The sequence below is a fragment of the Chelonia mydas genome, chromosome 4, assembly GCF_015237465.2.
Source record: "Chelonia mydas isolate rCheMyd1 chromosome 4, rCheMyd1.pri.v2, whole genome shotgun sequence".
Classification (NCBI taxonomy): domain Eukaryota; kingdom Metazoa; phylum Chordata; order Testudines; family Cheloniidae; genus Chelonia; species Chelonia mydas.
This window is the reverse complement of record NC_057852.1, coordinates 138,909,119-138,925,817: the sequence shown is the minus strand read 5'-3', so window position 1 is coordinate 138,925,817 and position 16,699 is coordinate 138,909,119. Positions and strand designations below refer to the sequence as shown.

At 49.8% G+C, this 16,699-nt stretch overlaps 1 long non-coding RNA gene across 1 annotated transcript; it reads right to left on the bottom strand.

Annotated features, from left to right (window-relative positions):
- Positions 1-258: 258 nt before the first annotated feature.
- LOC122465430 lies at positions 259-16,260 on the bottom strand. The gene is made up of 3 exons (XR_006290283.1): positions 16,212-16,260; positions 9,267-9,448; positions 259-1,900 (listed from the first exon to the last, which is right to left on the bottom strand). It is a non-coding gene; the product is annotated as an uncharacterized LOC122465430 (long non-coding RNA).
- Between the last annotated feature and the right edge of the window lie 439 nt (positions 16,261-16,699).

The window sequence follows — 16,699 nt, the reverse complement described above, 5'->3', positions numbered from 1 at the left end:
CAGCACAGCCCTCCAGCGCGGTCTGGTGTCCCCTCTCCACCAGGCTGTGTGACACAGCAGGGCCTGCTTGCCGGCACAGTCCCCCAGACCATGCCCTGGCAGCTTACATCAACCTCGCTGTGCGTGTGTCCTCACTTCCATTTGGCTCCCACCGACATAAGTGCCCCACTTACGCCAGCTTACTAGTACCACCACCTCCCTGAGCGGCCTAGACCCACGGTCAATGCAGCGCAAGGGCCGAGGCCGTGTTACTCATGTTGACTGTTACTGTCCTCCAGCAGCCAGTCCACAATGCCCCACATGGACTGCTCTGGTCACCAGTGTGAACTCCACTGGTCAGGGAGACCAGGAGTCCCCCTCCCCTGCCTTAAAGCCCTGCAACATTTTGAAATTCCCTTTCCTGGTTGCCCAGCTTGCCGAACGCACCTAGCAGCTCTCCATTGTTCAGTGCAGCTGCCCGGGCCGGCTACCTACTCCAGACACGCTCCAGCCTGGAGTAGACAGGAGATATCGGCTCTCCTGGGCCCGTGGGGAGAAGAGGCTGTGCAGGCCCAGCTACAGACCAGCCGTAGAAACGTGGACACCTACGAGCAGATTGCGCAGGGGATGCAGGAGAAGGGCTACGACAGGGACCAGCAGCAGTGCCACGCGAAAGCCAAGGAGCTGCAGTAGGCAGACCAGAAGGCCAGGGAGGCCGCCAATTGATCCGGTGCCAAGCCACAGACCAGCTGGTTTTACAAAAAGCTGCACGCCATGATCAAAGGAGACCCTGACCCCACCCCCACCAGCATCATGGATACCTCCAAGGAACCCGACCCACAGGCCCCTGTCATGAATAGCGAAGAGGAGCAGGTGGACAATGAGGAAGAGGAGGAGTGTGGGGGACAGGAGACCAGGAGAATCCAGCTGCTCAGCATACCAGGACCTGTTCTTAACTTCACTGCAGTCCCACCAGTCGAGCAGGGAGGAGTCAGATTCAGGGGAAGGAAACTACTAAGTGTGTAGTTTAATTTTAAACAGGAATGCTCTCCCTCCCCCAAAGTAGCAGGACACATCTTTTGACGCATTAATTGACTCATGCCAGGAGAGGGAGAGGTACGATTGAGCGAGGCAGAGTTGCTGACTGCTTTTCATTCCCCTCTAGAGCTACGTAGGGAAAACCAGGCAGAGTAGTTTGTTTATGTGCACAGGGAAGTCCCGTGAATCCTCTGGAGAGATCTCGATGAAACTGTCAGGGAGGTAGTTTGCAGTCCTCTGCAGAAGGTTTGTGGGGAGGGCCGCCTTATTCCTTCTGCCACAGTAGGATACTTTCCTACGCCACTCAGGGGTAACTTCAGCAGGCACCATGGCAGCACACAGGCTAGCAGCGTACAGGCCTGGGGGGCTTCGGGATGCCAGCAGCAGCTGTGCTCTCTCTGCTTTGGTCACCCTCAGGAGTGAGACATCAGCTAAAATCCCTACCGGTTGTGGGAAATAGTGCCAGTATTCAGTGCCATTGCCCTGTACTACTAGAATCATGGAACCAAGCAATTGCCTTCTCATTCCCGCCCCCCTAGGGCCACGCTCACCAGGGCTGGTGCAGTGACTGGTGCCATGCACAAGCAATCCCAAGCAGAAGTGAGAAGGTAGTGCTTACAGCTTTCAAGGAGCAAGGGGAGTGAGTTCAGCCTACATGTCACTTTCCAGAGTGAGAACACTGGTAATGGTACCGGAGTGTGTTGTATCTGCAACTGCTGTCATCGCGGCCTTCGGGGGCTCCCCCTCCAAACCCACCGAGCACCTGAGCCGGGTAAGAAGCTGAAAGAAGAGGACTTGGGATGCCATGTTCCAGGAAATCCTGCAAGCCAGTGCTGCATCGGACAGTGAGCACAGAGCCTGGAGGATGAACATTGCAGACATCCTGGAGAAGGAAAGAGTGGAGAGGAGAAAGGTGCAGGAGTCCCAGCAGGAAAAGGAGAGGGAGAGGCACCAGGGAGTAATGAAGCTTCTCAGGCAGCAGACAGATGCTGCAGACTCTGGTGGACCTGCAGGTTCAAGAATCCCAGGCTCACCTCCCTCTGCAGCCCACTGAGAACTCAATATCAGGATCTCCCTGTATCCCCCAACATTCCACATCACATCAGGGATGGCTGCACTGCCCCTACCACTCCACCTTGGGGGTCATTAAAGACAACCAGAGCTTCCCATTCACAGGTCAGCATAAGCCACGGTTGGTGTATGTGAAGCTGAAATGGACGAGTGTTCTTTCCCCTTCATTAGTTCTGTTCTCTTAATTATTAAATTTTAAATGTAGTTTTCGAATTGCCTGGGAGGGGGGTTGAACAGATTGTTACAGAATAAAATTCTATTATTTGGAATACAATTCGTCTTTATTAATTCACAACGTATCCTGGCTAGTGCTTAGTAGTTCTGAAAGTGACCAGTTACCTGTTACTGCAGAGTCTCACTCCCGACTCATAAGACCATTCACAAACAAAATTAATAGATTCATTAACAATGATATATTCCTGCATATACAGCAGTCACCACTCGAGTCATACCTGGCAGCGAACGAGCATGGCCAGGTAGAGCACACGACTCCGGTTCACTATCAAAATGGCCTTTCAAAGCCTCCCTCAGCCACATAGCTCTCTGTTGAGCTCTAATAGCCCTTGTACCTGGCTGTTCAAATTCAGCAGACAGCCGCTCCACCTCTGCCATCTGCCCTGGTGGAAACTTCCCCCGCTTTGTGTCACATATATTATGCAGGACACAGCAGACAGCTATAACCATTGGGATATGTTTCTCACTGAGGTGCAATCATGTGAGTAAACAACGCCAGCTTCCCTTCAATCAACCAAAGGCACATTCACCTGTCATTCTGCACCTGCTAAGCTGGTAGATGAAGCATTCCTTGGTGCTGTCGAGGTGGCCGGTGTACGACCTCATGAGCCAGAGGGATAAGAGGTAGCCTGGGTTCCCCAAGAGCACTGCTGGCATTTCAACATTGCCAACGGTAATCTGCCAGTCAGGAAAGAAAGCTTTCTGAACAGGCCTGTGTTCTTCAAGATGCGAGTGTTGTGCACATTCCCTGATCAGTCCACATGGATGTCAGTGAAGCGTCCCTAGTGATCCACCAGCACTTGCATGACCTTGGAAAAGTAGCCCTTTCTGTTGATGTGCTCAGTGGCAAAGTGGTCTCGTGCCAAAATAAGGATATGCATACTGTATTGCTCCACTGAAGTTCGGGAACCCCATGACAGCAAAGGTATCCACTACGTTCAGCACATTGCCGAGTCACAGTCCTGCACAGCAGGAGGCGATTAATGGCCCTGCATGAGGACGCTCCCTGCGGTGGCTTTCCTGGCTCCGTATTGATTCCCAGCTGACTGGTAGCAATCTGGTGTTGCAAGTTTCCATAGTGCAATCGCCACTCGCTTCTCCACTGTCAATGCAGCTCTTATTTTGGCGTCCCTGCACATGGATCCAGAATGTGGCCTTGCACATCTGAAAATTCTTCTCCCACTGCTCATAATCCCAAACCTGCATGACGATGCGATCCCACCAGTCAGTGCTTGTTTCTCGGACCCAGAACTTGTGTGCCACCATCTCCCAATGCTCTGTGAATGCCAACCACCACCTTAAAATGGTTCTTACTACGTCCCACAGCCATCTGTCCTGCAAGGAATCATCATGTTCCCCACTTCTCTTCTTACAACTCTGCAAATACTGCAGAATCATGCACCCGGTGATGCAGCCGTCATGACAATAGTGCAGAGCTGTGCTGGACCCATGTGCGATACTCTGTACTTTGGGGGAGCATCCTGTAACCCCCATATTCCTCATTTATATAGGATTGAGATCTTGCATATAAAGCAGGCAGTGTGAGGTATCGGGGAAAGGTTATGATCCTATAAAAGTCATTTTTCTATCCATAAAATTATTAATGCACATTAAGTTATGAGCATTGTGTTGTATGGTTGTCACTAAAACATGCAGTAAGTTGGGGAATCAGCCAGATATTAGCCCCCCAGAGACAACAGCAAGGAAAGTAACCAACACCTGGGGAGGGTGTCAAACAACCATCAACAGCCATTGTCCAGCAAGGGAGCTACAATTCAGTGACTCACCTGCATGAGGCCACATCAGGGGAATTGCTCAGCCTTGCCTGGGGACTCAGCAATGCCCACGAGACATGCCTGGACTTGTGTTCTCCAAGCACAGGGGACTGAAGGCATAAAACAGAACACATGGGCCCCATGCTTGGCCTTTTCTCCTGACCCCACCTGTGCTGCAAACAACAAGGACACTGAAGACTTGAGACTCCAACAGAAGAGACTGGCCCGGATTTCAAGGGTGAAATCTGTGTACAATGAACTGCCATATCCAGTGGGGTAAGAAAAACTGCTTAACCTAGATGTTGCCCAGTCTAATAAGGTTGAGAGTTTAGATTGCATGATTTGATTTGATTTTCGTAACTAACTCTGACTTTTTGCCTATCACTTATAATCACTTAAAATCTATCTTTTGTAGTCAATAAATTTAACTGTTTATCTTTACCAGTGAGTTTGCCTGAAGTGTGTGGCAAATCTGCTCAGGTTTGCAAAGGCTGGTGTATCATAGAATCATAGAACTGGAAGGGACCTGGAGAGGTCATCTAGTCCAGTCCCCTGAACTCGTGGCAGGGCTAATTATCTAGACCATCCCTGACAGGTGTTTGTCTAACCTTAAAAATCCCCAGTGATGGAGATTCCACAGCCTCCCTAAGCAATTTATTCCAGTGCTTAACCACGCTGAGAGTTAGGAAGTTTTTCCTAATGTCCAACCTAAACGGCCCTTGCTGCAATTTAAGCCCATTGCTTCTTGTCCTATCCTCAGAGGTTAAGAAGAACAATTTTTCTTCCTCCTTGTTCTAACTTGAAAACTGTTATCATGTCCCTTCTCAGTCTTCTCCAGGCTAAACAAACCCAATATTTTCAATCTTCCCTCATAGGTCATATTTTCTCGACCCTTAATAATTTTTGTTGCTCTTTTCTGGACTCTCTCCAATTTGTCCACATCCTTCCTGAAATGTGGTGCCCAGAACTGGACACAATACTCCAGCTGAGGCCTAATCAGCACAGAGTAGAGCAGAAGAATTACTTCTCAGGTCACTCCTGCTAAAACATCCCAGAATTATGTTCACTTTTTTTTGTAACAGCGTTACACTGTTGACTCATATTTAGCTTGTGATCCACTATGACCCCCAGATCTCTTTCTGCAGGACTCCTTCCTAAGCAGTGTGACAGGTCCTCTGCCCAGGAAGCTCCGTCCCCTCCTCCTGGGGCCCGCTGACTGCCCCAATAATGCTCAGAGAGGCTTCCAGTTATGCAGCACCCGTGGCTTTATTTACACACACAGTTCTCCCACCACCAGTGTTGAGCTATTTACAAGGCTTACAGGGTTAGTTCCCTCTTTGGCTAGCAGTCAGCCCACAGCCAGGAGCCTGACCTTTCCCGCTAGCTGCCCCCTTTATACTGACTCCCAGCCCTTGTAGCTGCTGGCTTGTCAGGCCTGCAGGTGGGGCCAATCCCCAAGCCAGGCATCATGCCTGTCCCACCAGCCCCAACCTATTTCTCTTGACTGGAGCTGGCTGAGCAGGGGCTAATTAGGTGCTTTTGCACCAGCACCTTGCTACAGGCAGTCATTTCCCATTGTGTATGTGTGCAACTGACTTTTCCTTCCTAAGTGGCGTACTTTGCATTTGTCCTTATTGAATTTCATCCTATTTACTTCAGACCATTTCTCCAGTTTGTCCAGATCATTTAGAATTTTAATCCTACCCACCAAAGCACTTGAAACCCCTCCAGCTTGGTATCGTCCACAAATTTCATAAGTGTACTCTCTATGCCATTATCTAAATCATTGAGGAAGATATTGAACGGAACCAGACCCAGAACTGGTCCCTGCAGGACCCCACTCATTGTGCCCTTCCAGCATGACTGTGAACCACTGATAACTACTCTCTAGGAATGGTTTTCCAACCAGTTTTACACCCACCTTATAGTAGTTCCATCTAGGTTGCATTTCCTTAGTTTATTTATGAGACACTCATGTGGGACAGTATCAAAAGCTTTATTAAAATCAAGATATACCATGTCTACCCCTTCCCTCCTATCTACAAGGCTTGTTACCCTATCAAAGAAAGCTATCAGGTCGGTTTGACACAATTTGTTTGTGAGAAATCCATGCTGACTGTTACTTACCACCTTATTATCTTCTAGACGTTTGCAAACTGATTGCTTAATTATTTGCTCCATTATCTTTCTGGCTACAGAAGTTAATCTGACTGGTCTGTAATTCCCTGGGTTGTCCTTTTCCCCCTTTTTATAGATGGGCACTACATTTGCCCTTTTCCAGGCTTCTGGAATCTCTCCCGTCTTCCATGACTTCTCAAAGATAATTGCTAATGGCTCAGATATCTCCTCAGTCAGCTCCTTGAGTATGTCCACTTTCCATTGATGAAGTGGTGAACCAATTAATAAAGTTGCACTGCTCATCTTGAGCAGTCCAAGATGGTATATTCCTGAGGTCCAGTGCTGGGAACTGGGGGGATTTGGCTGGTGCTTTTCCCTGTGTGACTCATGAGTGGCTCTGGCAGCATTCATGCAATCTAGCTGGGTGTGGGACTCCACATGCGGTTGTGCTGAGTGATAACAGCGCCTGGAGGAGTTTGCTGCTGGTCGCTGGCAAGGCATAGTGAGAGACAGCCCAGGCTGGAGAGAGTTCAGGGGGACACAGTGGTCCTACAGTCCCAGGCTGCACCCCGGGGATCCTGTCACACCATGCTTCTGTCAGTGATGGTGGACAGAGAGGAGGACCACATGGATTTGTGGGATTTTGGAAAGAAAAGGCATGAAAATTATGGCACACAGCTGACATTATGGGATGGAAACAGTTGCAAACTGGGAAGTTGACCCCATGCTCCCAGTCACCCCGTGCAACTCGTTTCAGTCCCATCATGCATTGCCTACACTTCCCAAAAGACCCTGCACTGGACAGTGGCAAGCTGCACAGTTGAGTACCTACCCATAGTGCACTGTGCTGCACATCAGTACAAGCGCTCCTGGTGAGTGTCAGTGGTGCGCGTACAAGGAGCATAGTGTGCACACGCTCAAGTGATGTGCTGACTGTGGCTGCTGGATGCCGATGTAACTTGAGTCAACAGAAGTTTGTAGCGTAGACATGGCCATAGTTCCTACACCTCTTTCTGTCTGTGCACTCACTCCTTCTCCTTCTTTTCTCTCCCTCCCCCCGCCCCCATCCCTTCTTGTCTTGTGTATTCGTTCTGCTTTCCCATGCTAGTATTAATAGTAAGAAGCATTTATATTAGGATGGTGCCTGAAGGCCCCTCTCAGGGGTACAAGCAGAGATAAGAAACCTTCACAAATCAGGTGAAGGGTAGGGGATGGGATATAACATACAAGCTGTTGTTCTTGTTTTCCGTCCCCACTCACCTGCACTCTGCCTGCTCTTCCATCAGCCCAGGTCATTCCAAAAGCTCAGCAACTTCAAACAGGTTTCAGAGTAACAGCCGTGTTAGTCTGTATTCGCAAAAAGAAAAGGAGGACTTGTGGCACCTTAGAGACTGACCAATTTATTTGAGCATAAGCTTTCGTGAGCTACAGCATCCGATGAAGTGAGCTGTAGCTCACGAAAGCTTATGCTCAAATAAATTGGTTGGTCTCTAAGGTGCCACAAGTACTCCTTTTCTTTTTGCAACTTCAAACAGCTGCTTTCAAAAAAAAATAAAAAAAAAAACCAACCCAACCCCACAAGCTACAGAAAAATCAATCAGCCTCAGACACGTTGCCTCCTTCTCCTCCTAAATATGGAATTTCCATCTTCCCCCTCAAACAGCCCTGCCCAAGGACCTGGGTTAGCACCTTCTCGTCCTGCACCAGTGAGTGACTGTTGCTCTGTACAATGTCAGGAATATATCCCAATCTCTTGTGTGGCCCTTCAGGGCTAGGAACGGGGCTGTTATCCCATTAGGAAGTGGGGATTGCCAATGTCCTGATGGGTTGAATGGTCATTCCTAGCTCTGGGAGGGCCTGAGATACTCAGCCTGACACTGATGTGAATTTTAGATCATTTGAGGAGATCTACGTGGCTCACTCTGAAGCTGGATCCGTCAGACTAATTGTAACTCACACCCCTAGCTTTAGGAGTATAGTGATACAGTCAAAAATCCCCACTATTGTTTTAAACCCATTAAAACAATTGTAAGTGACAGGCAGATTTTGTGATGGTTTCCAGTTGCATAAACATTTTATTTACATTTATTTGGGATGGGCTGCAGGACTCACTCATTTGGGTATTATTCAGTTTATTTGTGTCAGGTATCACACACACACACACACACACACACACACACACACACACACAGTCCAATTACTCTTTCTGCTGGGACCTGCAGTAGAATCATACTAATAACTCTGTCTTTGACATCAGTCAGCGGCCACAGAAATACCTGGCTCGTTATATCTTAGCTGCACAACGAAGATGTAATGAGGTGCTAGGGTTGCTGGAGGAGGAGGAGGAGATATTGTACAGAAGCATTTGTTGATAAGCAAGGGTATAAAAAAAAAAGAAAGAAAAAGAGATTGGCTATGTACATTTCAATATTCTCTGCAGTGGTAGGGTCTCTTTAAGCCCCCATTAAATACAGGTTTGCAGTATGGGTGTGACAGGTTCTCCTCGAGGTGCCACTTGGAATGGGGGTACCACTGAGCCTGCCTGACCCACCAACCTGGGCTCCCTTTAACTTTAACTGTAAAGTTGTGACAAGCTGCAGACACGCTCCCAGTCTCACACTTTCACCAGCACATGTACAGGTAGGGACACACCCAGCTGTTGTAACATGCAAACAGGCTTTCTGACTAGCCCGTGCATGGGAAGGCTTCAGTTAAGGAACTGTCCCGATACTCAAGTGCACACCTCCCTCTGGAGGGTAAACCCCAAATTATACCGTTTTGCGCTGCACAGAGGACTGTACAGCGTAAGCTCATGAAATTTGCCCCCTCCCTCAATGTGGAGAGGAATATACACAGCTTTCTGCCCCAAGTATGATTTCCATACACACTGGTTTAAGACAAATCAAAAGCAAGTTTATTAGCTACAAAAGATAGATTTTAAGTGATTATAAGGGATAGAAAATAGATCAAAGTAGATTACCGAGCAAATAAAACAAATGCAATATGAGCTTAATATACTAAAGAAACTGGTTATAAGTAGCAAATTCTCACCCTAAGTGTTGTTTTAGGCAGATTGCAGAGGTTCTTGAAGGGAACTTGCACTTGCTTGAAGCTTAAAAATCCAGGTATTTCTTTCACAGGCCAGACAACCCTCTAGCCTGGGCTCAGTCGTGCTCCCATAGTTCAGTCTTTGTTTCTTAGGCGTTTATAAGCAGTCATCTTGGGCGGAGAGTCTGTGGAGAAGAACAAACCATGATGATGTCACTCACCTGCCTTAAATAGTTTTTGAATATGGCAGGAATCCTTTGTCTCCCAGTTTGAGTCCCACACCTGGTCAGTGGAAAAACACTAGTATTAACATGATGTCCAGTACCAGGTGACGACTCAGTGTCTGGTTGGCAGCCGGTATCAAGCAGAGTGCCCCACAAGGTCAGTTCTGGGGCTGATTTTGTTCAACATCTTCATTAATGATCTGGACGATAGGGTGGATTGCACCCTCAGCAAGTTCGTAGATGACACTAAGCTGGGGGAAGAGCTAGATATGCTGGAGGGTAGGGATAGGGTCCAGAGTGACCTAGACAAATTGGAGGATTGGGCCAAATCTGATGAGGTTCAACAAAGACAAGTACAGAGTCCTGCACTTAGAACAGAAGAATCCCATGTACCGTTACAGGCTGGGGACCGACTGGCTAAGCAGCGGTTCTGCAGAAAAGGACCTGGGGATTACAGTGGATGAGAAGCTGGATATGAGTCAGCAGTGTGCCCTCGTTGCCAAGAAGGCCATATTGGGCTGCATTAGTAGGAGCATTGCCAGCAGATCGAGCAAAGTGATTATTCCCCTCTGTTCAGCACTGGTGAGGCCACACCTGGAGTAGTGTGTCCAGTTTTGGGCCCCCCACTACAGAAAGATGTGGACAAATTGGAAAGAGTCCAGCGGAGGGCAACGAAAATGATCAAGGGCTGGGCCACATGACTTACCAGGAGAGGCTGAGGGAACTGGGCTTGTTTAGTCTGCAGAAGAGAAAAACGAGGGGGGACTTGATAACAGCCTTCAACTGCCTGAAGGTGGGTTCCAAAGAGGATGGAGCTCGGCTGTTCTCAGTGGTGGCAGATGACTGAACAAGGAGTAATGGTCTCAAGTTGCAGTGGGGGAGGTTTAGGTTGGATATTAGGAAACACTATTTCACTAGCAGGGTGGTGAAGCACTGGAATGCGTTACCTAGGGAGGTGGTGGACTCTCCATCCTTAGAGGTTTTTAAGGCCCAGCTTGACAAAGCCCTGGCTGGGATGATTTAACTGGGACTTGGTCCTGCTTTGAGCAGGGGGTTGGACTAGATGAACTCCTGAGGTCTCTTCCAACCCTAATCTTCTATGATTCTATGGTCACATGTCCCTGCAGCCATAACTCAGAGTCTGTTTGCAGCGTCCCCAGGAAGGCTTCTCAGGAAGACTTCCCGGTGGGTGATAAACATCTTATATGCTCTATAGTTCTTTCTAATGGCTCCTCCTAGCTAGCCACCTAGACTGATTGCTTTCTGTCTAGTGGGCATTCCCCAGGTGTAAACACATTTGTAATAAATGCATAGACAATATTCTTAACTTCAGATACAAAAATGATACATGAATACAAGTAGGATAATCATATTCAGTAAATCATAACCTTCCCAATGATATCTCACACGCCTTAATTTGCACAAAATACATCTTAGTTATGCCATAATCGTATCATAACCATATCTCTATGACGAATATGGGGCGTAGCATCACAATGGGGTCTGATTCTCTTCTTACACTGGTGTAAATCTGGAGTAACTCCATTGAACAAGAGTTTTGTCAGTGGAAGCAAGAGGAGAATCAGGCCTCCAGAGTCTAAACGATACGATGTCTCTGTTTAGCCATTTCAAGCTGCATTATAGTTGCAGTGACTTTTACATCTGCTGTGACTGTACATTCGGAAGGGCAATTCCAGCTCCGCAGGCATCCTGCACTCCGCATGGCTTCCTGCCTTTCAGCCTTTTCCCAGCCTCTCTGTGTCTGCTGGCAACTTTGCAAAGGGACTGAGGCTCTTGTGAGGTGCTGAGTAACGCATCCACATGCCCATATCCCCACACACCTGCACAACAGCCTGCCTAGGCTTCAGAAGAGGGAATGAAATTAACTTCATTACCCTTCCCATCAATAAAGCAAGAAATTTAGATAGGCTAAAATTTCATCCCACTGTATGCTCTTGGTCTTATAAATAAGCCAATTAACCCAATGACTTTAGGAAGGCAGGTTTTTTCCCCCTACACGTACACAATCTGCTACCGCTGCGCAGGAGAGGAGTATAGAGAGACACAAGTGACTTGGCCCTGGATGGGAGAAGGATTAAGGCAGGTGTTTGGGTCTGAGGCCCTATAACACTGAGGATGGCAGAGCAGCAGGCAGCTCACAGCAAGTGCTTAATTTGTAATGAAAGAGGTGCCGGGGCTCAAGCAATTTTTTTACTTTCATAAACTGATGCAGCAAGTCCAGAGGGGCCGGGGCTATGAATGGCCAAGCCCAGAGGGGCCGGGGCTATGAATGGCCAAATTAAGCACCGCTTACAGCTGATTGTTGCCAGCAGGTTGTTGCCTGGGGTGGCCTGCCTCTCTGGAGCAACAAGATCCAGGGGGGAAGACAATTTATGTCTGTCTGGATCCAGCTGTTCTCTCTTGTCTTGGACGGGCAGCTACTTGGGGCAGGGACCACCTTTTTGTTCTGTTCATTCCCTCTGGGGCACCTGGCACTGGCCGCTGTCGGAAGACAGGAGACTGGGCTAGATGGGCCTTTGCTCTGACCCAGTCTGGCCGTTCCTATGTGTTTGTACAGCACCTAGCACCGTGGAGTCCTGGTAGATGACTAATACAAATTATAATTAAGAAGAAGAAGATGCCCATCCTGGTGGTCAGGGGAAGCCCTGCTGAAGAATCTGTCTGGGGAAATGGGATAGCCTTGGGGGAAAACTCTTTCCTTGAGGCAGCCTGATTGGGCCCCATTTAACCTCAGTCCACCTTGTCTACCTGTCACAGGGGGAGTGGGGGGTGTCACTCACCACTGGAGCGCCTCCTTCAGGCTACATCTGGGGATTAGCACCCCTTCCTGCAGTTGCACTCCGTCCACTCTCCCTGTCTTGCTCGCTTGGGACTTGGCTGCTCCTGCTTCGTGGCTTGGCCCTCCGGCCAGGTCACTGTAGTCTTCTCCTTCCAGGGTATCGAAATCTCACAGGATGCACTGTCCCTTACCAGTGCCACTGCCCAGTGGCTGGCAGGGGAACCCAGGCCCACCCTCTACACTGGGTGCCAGCCCAGGGACCACACAGCATGCAGTCAAGGTCTGCACAGTCCTCAACCTTACTGCTGTATCCCTGGGCTGCTGCTTACCTTGCCTCCTCTCACCCTGAGAGTGCCTGTACCTTCTCTCTCTGTAGCCCTCTTCTGCCCCCAGCTACTGGGCTTTACTAAGGCCTCTCCTGTTCCTGTCTAGCTGTGCCATCTCTAATTAGTCCTTGCTCCCTGGCTCCTCCTCCATGTGCAGCCTGGGTGATTAATTGACCCAGCTGGCCCCCTTAACCTCTTCTGGCTTTGTGTGGGGTGGACACCCCATCACGCTGCCCTTGTGGTGTAAGCAGCGCTTCATTGCTCCTGTGCTACATTTGGGGACTGCCAGTTTTCGAAGGGCCCGTCCACAGCCCATGGAGACTATGCCGGGGGTTGGATTATAATGCGATAGTGCCCTGGCCAGTTGATAGCGTAGTCTGGTGTTGCCTGCGTGGATGGGCCCAAGTGGTGACAAAGCCCTATAAAGACCAGTGCTGTGGGGAGCTGTGCTGGGGACTGAGGGATAGGTCCCCAAGGTCATTGGCTCTGCAGCGGAGGAGTGCCGTGCTTGTGTGCAGGTGGGAGAGAACTACACCGGAAACAAGGCAGCTTGTGCGGGCCCCCTGCACCATTGCTGCTTGCACCGGTATGATGTGTTCAGTTCTCTAGTGCAGACCAGACCAGAACAGTCCATTAGATCAGGACTTCCCAAATGGGCTCAGGACCTAAGTTCCCTCTAAGCTGCGTGGTCGTGCAGCTGCCTATTAAGCCCCACGCAGGGGCTCAGGGCTGCGGAGGGGAGAGATGCCTCTCCACCAGCACAGACCTGCCCCGGTGGGGAGAGGCGCCTCTCCCCGCCAGCCCTAACGTGGAGCCTCTCCAGCACTCACCCCACAATGGCAGCTCCTGCGCTGTGGGGCTGGTTGGGCTTGGCACTTGGCTCTGGGTCTTGCAACCTCTGGGTGTTGCAACCTTTGGGGCTGCAGCGCTGCTCAGGTTTGGCCCCACCCCTCCAACTGGACAAATTTGGGTGAGTGGAGTTGTGCCCTGGCTCACAGGGTTGCAGTGCCACTCACTCACTTTTGGCCTACCCGGGCTTCCGTCGTCTTGACGGCTGGGCCAAACCTGAGTGGCACTGGGAGGGATCCTAGAGGCTGCAGTGCCTGGAGCAGGGAGGCGAGCCCAGCCAGCCCTGTGGGACAGGAGCTGCCATGTGACCCTTTGAAACATTCTGGGGACCCAATTCTGGGTCCCGACCCATGGGTTGAGAAACCCTGCATTAGATCATCTAGCTTGACCTCCTCTATAGCACAGGCTGCTAAACTTCACCCAGATACGCTACATTAATCCCATCAACTTTTGTTAGACTAAAGCGTTTCGTTCCTCGGGAGGAAACCCTGTGAGCCACAGGGAGCGAACAGGAGAGACTGAGGTGCCACCAACACCTGAAGTTCCTGCAGAAGCAGGAATTGGCTAAGTGAGACATGCCCAGCAGGCGAACTATACCCCATGCTGCAGAGGAAGGCATCGTCCACCACTCCCCAAAGGTCTCTGCCAATCTGACCTGGGAGAAAATTCCTTTGCGTCCCCAAATCTGGCCATCAGTCAGACCCTGAGCATGAGAGCAAGCCTCACCAGTCAGGCAGCGAGGAAGAGGATTTTAGGCTTGAGCTTGGGCAGCTATTTGTTCAAGTAGAGAGAACACGGGTGGAGATGCAACACCGCTAATTTAGGGAACTAATATCAAGTCCCCCTGTAATGTAGCAATTTGTGCACATGCTGGTCACAATGCCCTCTAGTGGAAGCTCTTTCAGATAACACTGTACTTTGCACAAGAAATGCCTGCTGGACTACAGTATCCACAGTCCTTAGCTGGACTTTGGGCAGGTTTGTGTTTGGAGAGTAAAAATCTAAAGCATGGCGGTGGGCAGTGTGATCTGCAGAGCTCAATATTTCTAGAGCAGTTCTTTGCTGAGCCTTTGGCAGGACTCTCAAATTCCAGTCTTGACACATGCCCAGTGGGTTCTTAGGAAGCAGCTTGGGTCATTGCACCTCACCAAGCCACCCAGTGGCCAGGGAATTCACAGACTGGGGCAAGCCAGCTTCCAGGGTTCTGCACTTGTAGCCCAGATGACCACATGACTTTGACCTCGACTGGCTGGTGACCACATATAAACATTCTGCTTCTGTTAGGGTGTTGTCTGATCAACAAACCATTGCCTGCTAATTACTACTTGGACCTGGCCCCACTAGCTATGTTGCTGCATGTTTCCTTGGGATTGGATCCTCCTGGCTATTGGACCGCTTGTGTGAACTCTGACCACTGATCTGTACTGCTCTTGACCGACCTGACTCCTGGGCATTACAGCCTTGCAGGAAGTGCAGTCCAGGTGGGCTCAGGGGAGCAATGCTTTACATTACCTTTGTAGCTGCCAACTAACGGGCTGCTCTGGGGTGTAAATTAGAGCAATCCAAGGGGTACTCTAATATATGCTGCCAACAATGGCTCCCTATGGAGCTGTCTGCCAGCCCAGAAGAGCAGAGAGCTCTGGCCACATATCCTCCTGCCGTTGGGTCTAGCATGCCCCTATGGCTGCAGGGAGTGGGGGGAAGGCAAGAGGAGGAGCTGCATAAGGCTATTTGGATCCCCTCTGAGGGACAGAAAGGAGACAAGAGGGGCCTACCTACCCTGTCAGAGGGCAAGGTACATCTGCCCTGCTCTTACGTCACAATAACCATGTCAGAAAGGCTTTGCGGAGCCAGACACGAACATTCCCTCGGGTTAGAGTTCATGTTGTTTGTGGCCCTTTAGAAGAGAAGGGGGAGAAATCCCAGTATTGTCTCCATGCATATAGATCCCACACTGGCAAATGCTGCCCATGCTCCATAGAGGGAGCCGTCGAGCAAGGGATTTCTGGGTTCTAGTTCCAACTCTGCCACCTGGAGTTCAAGTCACTTTAACCAGCCTGTGCCTCAGTTTACCCCGTCTAAAATGGCTACTAAACTACACTTGCCACATGGGTGGTTTTGAAACTTAATATGATAAAAGTGTACGTAAGGCCCTTGGGCAACTGGTACTTAACAGTAGAGCAACACCACAGCCGGCACCAGTGGCAATGACAGGGAGGGACGGTCTGGGAATGTGTACAGTCCTCGTCCCACAGAGCATCACGCTCAGGGACAGAAATCAGGAGAAACAAATTGTCTGGGATTGCTCCTCATTTAGTCATTGCTTAAAGACTACGGTGGTTACCACACAATCCTGTTGTAGGGTTAAATATGCCTCGTGTTTGTCTCTGCTGAGCTTCTCCAAGCTCATAGGCACCATCTGCTGGGAGAAAACTCTCAGGTCCTGCTTAGAGAAGAGGGTTCCTTTGGCACAGAGGCCTTCTGTACAAGCCCCTAAGGATACTTCTACACAGCAATTAAACAGCTGACTTCAACTCACGGGGGAGGGGAGCCTGGGGCTGCTGGCCTGTAAAATTGCTGTGTAGACATACGGGCTGGGGCTGGAGCCTGAGCTCTGGGACCAGGGCCGCCCAGAGGATTCAGGGGGTCTGGGGCAAAGCAATTTCAGGGGCCCCTTCCAGTGGTGTAGCCAGGTGGAGTGAACAGGGGGAGAGCGGACATAAAAAAAGGTGCCAGCCACTTGTACCACCCGGCGGCGTTCCGGGTCTTCGGTGGCACTTCGGCGGCGGGTCCTTCACTCGCTCCGGGTCTTCGGTGGCACTGAAGTAGCTGTACCCTATGATTGCTGCATTTGCAGGAGTCTTTCCCCCTCATTATTAAGTAGGGCTGCCAACATTATATTTAAAAAATAAGGGACTGTTTTCTTAGCATCCCCGCCTCACCCCTCCTCCTGATATTCTTCTTCTCATCATCATCATCATCATTATAAATACTAATAACACTAAGCAGGACTTACCTACACTGGCCAGGAGTATTTCTTGCTGCTTTTTGCAGTACTCAGCAACTCCCGACCTTGTTGTACAGAGATGAAGAAATAAGGGACGTCCCTTGTAATAAAGGACTGTCGGCAACCCTATTATTAAGGTGACTCGGCCATTCAGGTCCTGCTGTTGTTCCTGAAATATCTGGCAATAAGCTGAAATGGGCCATGTTTTCACAGCCAAATGGAAAATGCTC